The following is a 10,000-nucleotide window of genomic DNA, read 5'->3' on the forward strand; positions in this document are numbered from 1 at the left end:
GTTCCTTGTTCACCTCTTCCTCCTCCTCGTTAACCTCCACACCGAGTGCTCAATGACCACTTTGCATTGCCCGGAAGCCACGGGCGACAGGTGATACATCATCGCTAATTAATTAGTCCGGCAGGTGTACGATGTTCCTCCGAAGAGCTGCAGGAGAGCCGTAATGGGCACAGAAGGACCTCGAAATGACAACAGGAGGAAAAAAAATCGTGGAAGGATTCAGTTAGAGGAAGAACTCGTGAGGTCTTCTGGAAGAGGAAGACACTCGAAGAGGTTCTCAGGAAGAGGAAGACACTCGAAGAGGTTCTCAGGAAGAGGATAACTTGAGGAGGAGGAAGGTTTCAGGTCTTTTGGAGAACGAAGACCCTCAGGAGCTGCGTGGAGGAAGGAAAATTCCTAGAGTTTACCAGGAGGAAAGTCCATGGTTCTTCAGGTGAAGGAGGTCCTCTGAAGGTTCTGAAACCACGAAGGCCTCAGTATGACGAATTTCTCGGAGACCGTTGAAAGATTATGAAGACTGCAGATGGAGCACCTTCAAGAAGATGAAAAAAGTCTAGTGATAGACAAAATAATGGTATACGTCGTCGTTAGCACTGAAAGAGGAACTGAGCTCTTCAAAGAAGAGTAGAGTGGAGCTGGTGGTGGAGGTGGAGGCGGTAAAAGAGGAGAGATAAGTGATGCCAGTTTGCCAAGCGGCACAGGAGCGAGTTCTTCACCTAAAAAACAAGGCGGTGAAGATGTTCTTACAAGGGCGAAGAAAAGTTGTACAGCTTGAAGTGCGAGAAGGCGTGAGACCTGGAAGCCTCGTCCAAGAACCTGAACGAGATCGTTAGATGCTACCTGACGCAGAGACACTCGAACTCGAACGCTGATGAGAGCGAAGAAGTGGGGGAGAGTGAAAAATGGGAGAAAACGGGTGGAAAGAAAAGAAGGAAAGCGGAAATAAAATGGAGTGCGGGAAGAAGGAGAAGAAAAAGATGAAGACGACGACGACGACTCCATTAGAACACCGACGCTGAGAAGACCCAAAACCACCAAGAGGTGGTGCCTCCTTCACGAATGGTAAAAGCTGGACCTCCAGCAGTGTACAAAACTGAGTTTTTGCGGGAAGAGGGAAAAGGAAGCGAAAATTATTTATTTAATGTTTTTTGGATTTTGTAGTGCGGCATGCAGTTTTGGAGAATCCGGTTATGTATGAAAGTAAAGTGTGTGGGGTGGGAGGGGGCAGAAAGCATGGTTGCCATGGTTACGAGCTGAATGAACTCCGGTACCGAGAGAGTGCCAGAGAAAAACAAGTAGTCATCCATGCACAGAGGTTAACCGAGACAGATAATTCCCCTTCGGGTTAATTAATACAATATTAACCGAATGAAATAGTCTGGCATAAGACAAAGAGGATCCATGTGGTACAGAGGGATTTATTTCATTAAAATCGTTTGACGCCAACCATAACAAAACGAGTGACCCAAGATGGAACGGGTTAACATCCGAGGAGACGTTACATTCGCGACCGAGTTGGGGGGATGGGTCTCGCTATGCTGATTAAAATCGTCTGGAGTTAGTCATAATGTTAGGAAAAGTGCCACCAGGTATATAAGGGGTTAAGGAAGGTTGGGCAATCGTAGAAAGAGATTAAAGAGGAGAAATTGGATATTTGGTCTAGAAGAGTTACAATATACAAAACAGTTCTTTATATTACCAGGCCCAGACATCAGTTTGTTCGTATATATGTCTTGTTTTCCCTCATGTAGGCGAGAAATATATTTTTTTCTTTTTTTATAACCAGAGCTTCTATCCTTGGGATTAACATCGTACTGAAGAAGTGAGAAGGGAAAGGCGACTGCAAGAGACCATAAGGCCTACACTAGGCAGCTCCGTATCCATCACCACCTGTCATCCTCATCCATAAAGTTGTCTAATCGTTTCTTAAAACAACTGATAGTTTCAGCGCTTACTACATGGTTACTAAGTCTATTCCATTCGTCGACCACCCTATTAGTAAACCAATTCGTCTCTAGATATAGAAGCTCAATGTGATTGAGATTAGTTTTTCAATGGAGAATAGTCTCCAGTCACAAAGGAATGGTGAGTGACTCTGGTCTTTTGGACACCTTCTCAGCTATTTGGAACCAACACAGAAACTTGTTGCACGAGACAAATTAAAGCTTCAATATAAGCTCAACAACGCCATTGTCGCTGTAGACTTCTTGAAATCATGTATACAACATGGCCTCCTACCATATATGTGTGTGTGTGTGTGTATATGTATGCATGGATGTAGGAGTGTGTATACACACACACTATATATATATATATATATATATATATATATATATATATATATATATATATATATTTCCAACCACAATTCACTTTTAATTCCATAACATCGCAGTCGAGACTGACGAGAAGCTCGAAGAAGCATATATGTGGAAATTAAAATGTGGTCGGGTCGAGAACTCGAAGTCAGCTCGGACGTGACAAAGTGTCAGTGACTTAGCCCATTGATAGCGCAATGGGCTAGATCACTGACACTGTCACGTCCGAGCTGAGTTCGAGCCCTCGGCCCGACCACATTTCAATTTCCACATATATGCTTCCTTCGAGCTTCTCGTCGGACTCGACTACGATGTCATGGAATTAAAAGTGAATTGTGGTTGAAAATATGTTAATCTGTTCACTGGGAACCATTCAGTGTATGCATGTATGTATGTATATATATATATATGTATATATATATATATATATATATGTATATATATATGTATATATATATGTATATATGTATATATATATGTATAATATATATATATATACACCCTGTATATATATATATGTATATATATATATATATATATATATATATATATATATATATGTGTGTGTGTGTGTGTGTGTGTATACACAGTTTCTAGCGGTGTATATTTTCTTGAACAATATACGGTAATCGCAATTTGCAAGTTAGGTCCTTTGCTTCCATTTGTAACATTTACATTCCTTAGATTATACTGATATGATGAAAATTAAACATATTTTTTATCTTATTCTTTTTCTTGCAGGTATGTTAAGACGCTGTGACCGTCAAGATCAAGGACAAGGCAGAGTCTCAGAACAAGTAAGGAAGTGTCAGTTTCTTATGTCATCACTTGTCTGCTCTGACTTCTGCCGTGACTCTCATGTGATATATGTGGAAACAGGAATTGTCACACTCGATGTGTCATGTCATTTATGTTCCGTCATCAGCTTTATAAAATCCACTGCCGGACAAGGGCTCTCCAACATGTTACCCTCAACTAGTGTGTGTGTATTTGATCCTTTTTATGACAGTCGCATGCGGGATTTGAACCCACTGCTTTCCGCCACCCGTAAGATCACCTTCACAGAGCTTTAACCCATTACACCAACAGATTGATGTCGCTGTTAGTAGCGAATTTCTCTCATATATATATATATATATATATATATATATATATATATATATATATATACAAGCCGCGGGCTTCGCCGGGAGCTTGGCTGCGCAAACAGCGGCCCACGGCCGCAGCTTTCCGAGCTCTAATCCCTCGTTTTCCCCTTCGGCCTCGGTCTCGGGGCGGAACCCCAAAACGGGATCCCCAGCACCAAGAAGAATGCGAAGAAAAACGCGAAGAAGAACGCGAGGAAGAAGAAGACGAAGAAGAAGAAGGAGAAGAAGAAGAAGAACGCGAAGAAGAAGACGAACGCAAAGAAGAATACCACCTGACCCCGACTTACCCAAGCGCTTTTTCAAGAATATTTTTAGGACAAAGTGTCACCGTAATACCACCTGTCCCCGACTTCCACAGCGTTTTTAGAATAATATTTTGATTTAGACTTAGATATAAAATTCACCATGGTCTTGGATCACGTGTTGGACTTGTGATCGACAGCTACTACCCTCCCGGTAGAGAGCTCAGAGCTCATATGTGACCGATCTATTGGTAATGCTGTGACCTCACACGCATACACACACATCTAGCTCCCCGCCCACGATGGTTGGAGTAACGATTCGCAGCGCAGCGATACTGAAATTATTTTAGCCCTGAGTGGGATTCGAACTCGGACAGCCGTAATGGCGACCGTGATCATTGCCACTGCACCATCGAGTCATTGTGTGTGTGTGTGAGAGAGAGAGAGAGAGAGAGAGAGAGAATGAACATTTTGAGTATTCCCAGCCTTCTGAGAACTCTTTTAGGCCGATGTCCCTGGCACGCAATGCGACTTAACCCTCCATACTTTGACTGTTCACCCGCTTCAGAGGTGATTAGGATACTCTGGAGTTATCCAGAGAAGACCTTAAAAAGGAGATCATAAATAATATTTGTAAAAATTATGGTCAGGGTCATCATTAAGTTAATGAAATCGTTTTGTGGTATTTATGACTACTCGGCGATAGAGTATGTTGACGTGTAGAGTTTCAGGGACAGATTGTTTCCCTCGTGCTTAGAAGACAGTCAGGAAATGTACAGACTTTGGTTCTTTTTTTCGTAGATTAAAAAAAAAATCAATCGAGTTTTCGTTAAATGTGCTGGATCCTTTGAGGCCTCCTCAACCACCTAAGACTTCCTCTCCTCAGCAAGAATAGGATGCAGGGATGACGTCGGCTTGATGAAGGGGAGGGGGGAGTTACATGCATTGACGTCACACACCGTTACTTCTTTGGGGTAATGAAGAGATAACAGAATTTACAAGTCAACAAGAAATAGATTTCCCTCTCTCTCTCTCTCTCTCTCTCTCTCTCTCTCTCTCTCTCTCTCTCTCTCTCTCTCTCTCTCTCTCTCTCTCTCTCTCTCTCTCTCTCTCTATCTCTCTCTCTCTCTTTCTCTCCCTCTCCCTCTCCCTCCCTCTCTCTCAAGCGTTTCAAATATATTTCGTGCGAATAAACTATGAATTGAATTAGAAACTAACCACACTATAAATCAGTTTTGTATAATCATTGATAGATCACTATCATAACGATGACATTAAGAAATGTAGTTGAGCACGTACATAAAAGATAATAATGATTGCGAAAATGTTTATATTTTTATCATAAAAAGTAAGATGAACAATCGAGAAAGTGTAATTAAGGAAAATAGAAAATAGGACTTCGTGCACATGTCTCTATCTCTATCTCCCTATCTTCTCTCTCTCTCTCTCTCCCTCTCTATCTCTCTCTCTCTCTCTCTCTCTCTCTCTCTCTCACACACACACACACACGCACACACACACACACACACACACACACACACACACACACACACACACACACACACATTTTCTCTCCTCCTCTCTCTGTTTCCAGGAAAGAACCTCAGCCTGAACACACTCGTTTATCTTCCTGCCCTATGTTGTAGATTGCCTGTTTTATCTTCTCGATCTAACGCACACTCCTCTCTCCCACTTTCCCTCCCCTCCCTCCTCTCTCTCTCTCTCTCTCTCTCTCTCTCTCTCTCTCTCTCTCTCTCTCTCTCTCTCTCTCTCTCTCTCTCTCTCTCTCTCTCTCTCTCATTCTCTCTGTCTCTCTCATTCTCTCTCTCTTCTCCTCTCTTCTCTTTCCTATCTTTTTATCTCGCTGTCGCTCTCTCTACATACCCAATTGGAGTCGTCTGCCTGGTCCTTTTCCATCTGTTGTCGTGTGAGAGTCGACCACCATTTTCTGTCCTCGTTTTTTGCTCTCTCTCTCTCTTTTTTTTTTTTTTTTTACCTGCGTCGTATATTGTAATGTATTTTTCTGGGAAGCTGTTTTTAGATTGCATATTTTTTGTCAGTTTTCCCCCCAGTCGTCCCTTCACATGTGCTCGAGTATCTTTCTTATTAGTCTCGCACCAAGGAGTCCGTTTAGGATGTGGCATACGTCGTAATTTACTGCCAGCCATTCTTCCAAATCAGCCTTAGTACATGCCTAACGCTCCTTCTCTTATTTACTATCTATGTGCTATTTTATTTTTTCATTCTGTATATAGTAAAGGAAACTGTATAGAACAAAGATTATCACTTTTTTTAGGATTATAACAATGATTACCCATCAGTCTCACCCGTGCGTGACATCTCGGTGTGGCAATATGGGGAAATCGTTATTATGATCCTAAGAAATTATACTCATTGTACTATTCAGCTTTCTATACTATATACAGAATAGAAAAAGAAAACAATCTCAAGTAGCACATAGATGAGAAATGAGAGAGAGAGAGAGAGAGGGGCACGTACTAAGGTCCTGAACAGACTCCTTGACTATAGTTGAGTCATTGCTTTACTTTTTTTTCAGACTTTTCCATCTGAGGTGAAATATGGAAGAGATTCATTTGTCTTCGCATCTTTTTTGACTCGTTCGTACTCGACTTCGAGAAATCTCGATTTCCCGTTCATGTGAAGGGCGATGGCGCGCGGAGGCGGCAGCGAGAGAGAGGCTCCCTTTGTGTCCGCGGAAGGTGCCAGTCGGACGTGGCACTCCTTCGTGTAACCATTGGCATAAACCTCTTTACCACAAGGGGATGCCGTTAGCTGAATGAAATCGTCTCGCGTTAGAGTAAACAAAATACCTTTATTGCGTCATCACAGCGAAAGAAGGTAAGGAAAAAATAAGCCTGAATGAACGGAAAACAAGTTTGTAGGTGAAGTCATGGGACACGTATTTCAGGATCTAGTAGGGGGAAATAAATCTTATTTTGATAATTACATCGAGAGTCTCTGTCCTGCAGCTTGTTAGGCAAAGTTGATGAGTGGGTGAAGGGCAGAGAAAAAAATAAGTCCTTGCATTTCGAAACACAACCAATAAAATTCGCAGAATCGTTCCGTGACGCGCGCGTGAAAAAGTAATAATGATAAAAAAGAAAAAATAGAAATAAAATAGAACATCGGGTGGACTTGCGCACGCACAGAAACATCGTGTAATTGAGCCTGTAATCCGTAAGCGGGATGGGAACTCCTTCTAATGAACAGAAACATTTTGTATGACAAAAAAAAAATGTATAAAAGAGTTATCATCGTCAGTTACGGCTTGAAGGCGAATGACTGGCGAGATCTGCCCTCAAGGGCCTTCTTCTAAATGATACTACGCTCTCGTTGCCATGGTAACCGAAGAAATTAAATCTTACTCTCCCTCTTGACCTCTTCCCGTGAGATCGTTCTGGACCAGTGCCTCTGGAGGCATCTTGTGACTCGGCCGAGGGCCCCACGCCTCTCAGTGGGGTTTTATGGCGTTTGGTCGCTCGGGACTTGCTTTAGATGAAAGCTCTTTCACGTTGTACAGCTGCCTCCACGTACAAGGCGTATACAATGACCGCCGTCGTCTGCACGTCGTACATTTGCGGTGCAAATGGGTCTTCGAGGTCGTAAAAGGCTCTTCATATCGTAAATTTACGACCCGAGGGTCTACGCCTTCCATAGTTCTGTGTAATCTTTAAGTGGAAGCAACTGTACGACCAACACCAAAAAATCCTGGCGGTTAATTTATATCATTGTTCTGCTTAACGCCGGATTAAGGTGTGAGAAGAATAACTGGTCCGAGGATTTGAACATAGGTCACTTGATGAAATAGCCTGGTTTCAGCCAGAACCGATATGTAAAGTCGTAAATAGTAATGAAAGGGTTATAAGGAAGGATAAATACCAAAGATGGGGGTGTGGGGGGTGGATGTGTGTCACGCAGTGTCGAAGAAGGAAATAGAGTCTAAATGATTCTGTCCGAGATGCAGGTACTTAGGCCTGGTACTAATGAAAGGAGGAAGGGCGAGGGGAGACGGAACGATGCAAATGAAGGACAAGGATGAGATCGAGCGAAGGGTGGTAAGTCGGGCGAGTAAGACTTCACGTGTATAGGAGAAACACATATAATACTGTGGGGTTGAATCATTGAAGAGGTGTTTTTTTTTTCTGAGGTTATTGCTGGGCTGTCAACCGGCGAACTGTTCTCTGATCCTGAGAAGGATAGTACCGTTGAATTTATCCGCCAACTTGATAGGCGAGCAGAAGAAAAGAACAGATGATGATGACGATAACACGACAAACGCCAAGGAAATTATTTTCTTCAATTCCATGTCGAAGAATCAACAAACACAGGTACCCGTCGTTTTTCTGAAGCTGGGTGCCACGGACCGTGGCTAGTGATGCCACGAGGTTGTCATGACTTACTAAATCGTCTTCTCACGGTACATTTGTAAAACAACGTTTGCATAAGTCTGCCTTTAATCAATCATCATTGTAAGAAGGCACTTGTTCTAACGTTTTTCGTCATCTGTTTTATTGAGCGACTGAGGAGAAATGTACTGTATTTAACTTCCCTCCCACATGTCATGAATGGATAAAACCTGAAAAGATAATGATTTTTGGGGGGAGGATGAAAAGAGGGTGGGGGGGGATGCCAAAAAAAGGGTAAGTTCAAGGTGTCAAAAAAAAAAAAAAAGATACTGATCTCGCAGAAGCGGAAGAAAGGAGTGAAGAGGGATGGAACAGGGAGCTGTGTGGAGGACAGTGTCGAAGTAATACAAGTAAACAAAAGTACGAGATCAAGAAAAAGGGGGACCGTGAATTAAGAGAGATTGAAAAAGCAGAGGGCTGGCGGGGGTGGGGGGTCAGACATTTGGAATTAGACAAAATTGATGAAAAGGGAAGACGCAATTTAATGAAAAGTGGAATTAGGGGAGGTCGAAATGAGGCAGGGAATCAGCCCTTCTTGAGACTGTGCTTGCAGGAGACTATTCAGTCCATAACGAGGTTGGCTGAAGGAAGACTAGCAAAAATAAAGAAATAAATTGTATAAAGATATGATTAAGTAAACATGCAAACAAAGAAACTACATCATTGGCCCAACCATTCATGTGAACTTTGCATTTGCTCTAATTCTGAGACTGCCAACCAGCCGACTATCTGACAATAACCAGAACAAAATAAGAAAATATACCACCACGTCTTTCATTTTCGACATATCGAACAGTGTCGAAAAACTTTTTACCTCAGTCTCCTATCGACCCGACCTGCGTGATTGGTCGTTGTCGATCTGGTTATGACGAAGAACAACGTTCATGCACAAGAATGGTCTTCCATGAACGAGTGAGAGCCCTCGGAGGCTAAAACGTCTGGAAAGCTGATGGAATCCAGTGGTACTCTCGGCTCAAATGGTTATACGAGTACACATGGAACGGGTTGGTAGACAACCAATGTAAGGGTCTTCCATGAACGAGTGAGCGCCCTCGGAGGCTAAAACGTCTGGAAAGCTGACGGAATCCAGTGGTACTCTCGGCTCAAATGGTTATACGAGTACACATGGAACGGGTTGGTAGACAACCAATGTCTGAGTCATGTTTATGGAAAAGGAACAGTGGAAAAGTGTGCCCATGGATCTCACCACGTGCGCCTGGCTCGACTAAGAATCAGGTTAAACATTGTTCTCTTTTGTATTTTGATCTACAACTTAAAAAAAAAAGAAAAAAAAATCCAGGTAAAAAAAACAGTTCAAGAAAATATTGATGCCATTTATTTGTTAATATTCTTATCTGTAACTCTCTCCCCCTCTCAATCCCTCTCTTTCCCTCTCATTCTCTCCTCTATTTCCATTACATCTTGCCTTTCATTTTCCTTGTTGCCCTTTTCTTGTATTACTTTTCATCATGCGTCTCCATTTCCGCCACCCTGTCCGTTTCATCCTTCGTAGTTTCCTTTTTTCTTTTGTCTTTTTCTTTTTCACATCTTCCTTCACCCTACTTTCCTCTAGCCTCACCCTCCTCATAATCCCATCCGCTTGCTTTGCCACCTTCCTGCCACGTGCCTTCTTTTTTTCATCAATTTCCTCTCTTTTGTTTTCATTTGATACTAGTTTATATTTTCCTCATCCACCATTTGTCTTCGTGTTCTCCACTAGAGTTGAATGTTTCATGCGGTCAATCCCTTTTTGGTTCCTCCGCCATTGCCTTTTCCTCCTCAACAATACCCGTCATTGTGCTCATTTCCCTCCTCCTCTCCTCATGGCCCCGTTCTCTTCTCTTCTTCCACATCCCTTCATATTA

The 10,000-nt window shown here is 42.5% G+C and overlaps 1 long non-coding RNA gene across 1 annotated transcript in view; it reads left to right on the plus strand.

The window, feature by feature from the left end:
* The window catches only part of LOC143032558 (uncharacterized), a 182,660-nt gene that overhangs the window by 43,127 nt on the left and 129,533 nt on the right, over nt 1-10,000 (plus strand). Inside the window, exon 2 of the long non-coding RNA XR_012967122.1 lies at nt 3,060-3,115. This is a non-coding gene — a long non-coding RNA (uncharacterized LOC143032558). The remainder of the gene's footprint in view (nt 1-3,059; nt 3,116-10,000) is intronic.

Source organism: Oratosquilla oratoria, chromosome 14 (genome assembly GCF_046742065.1).
Source record: "Oratosquilla oratoria isolate Oo_2021 chromosome 14, ASM4674206v1, whole genome shotgun sequence".
Taxonomy (NCBI): Eukaryota; Metazoa; Arthropoda; class Malacostraca; order Stomatopoda; family Squillidae; genus Oratosquilla; species Oratosquilla oratoria.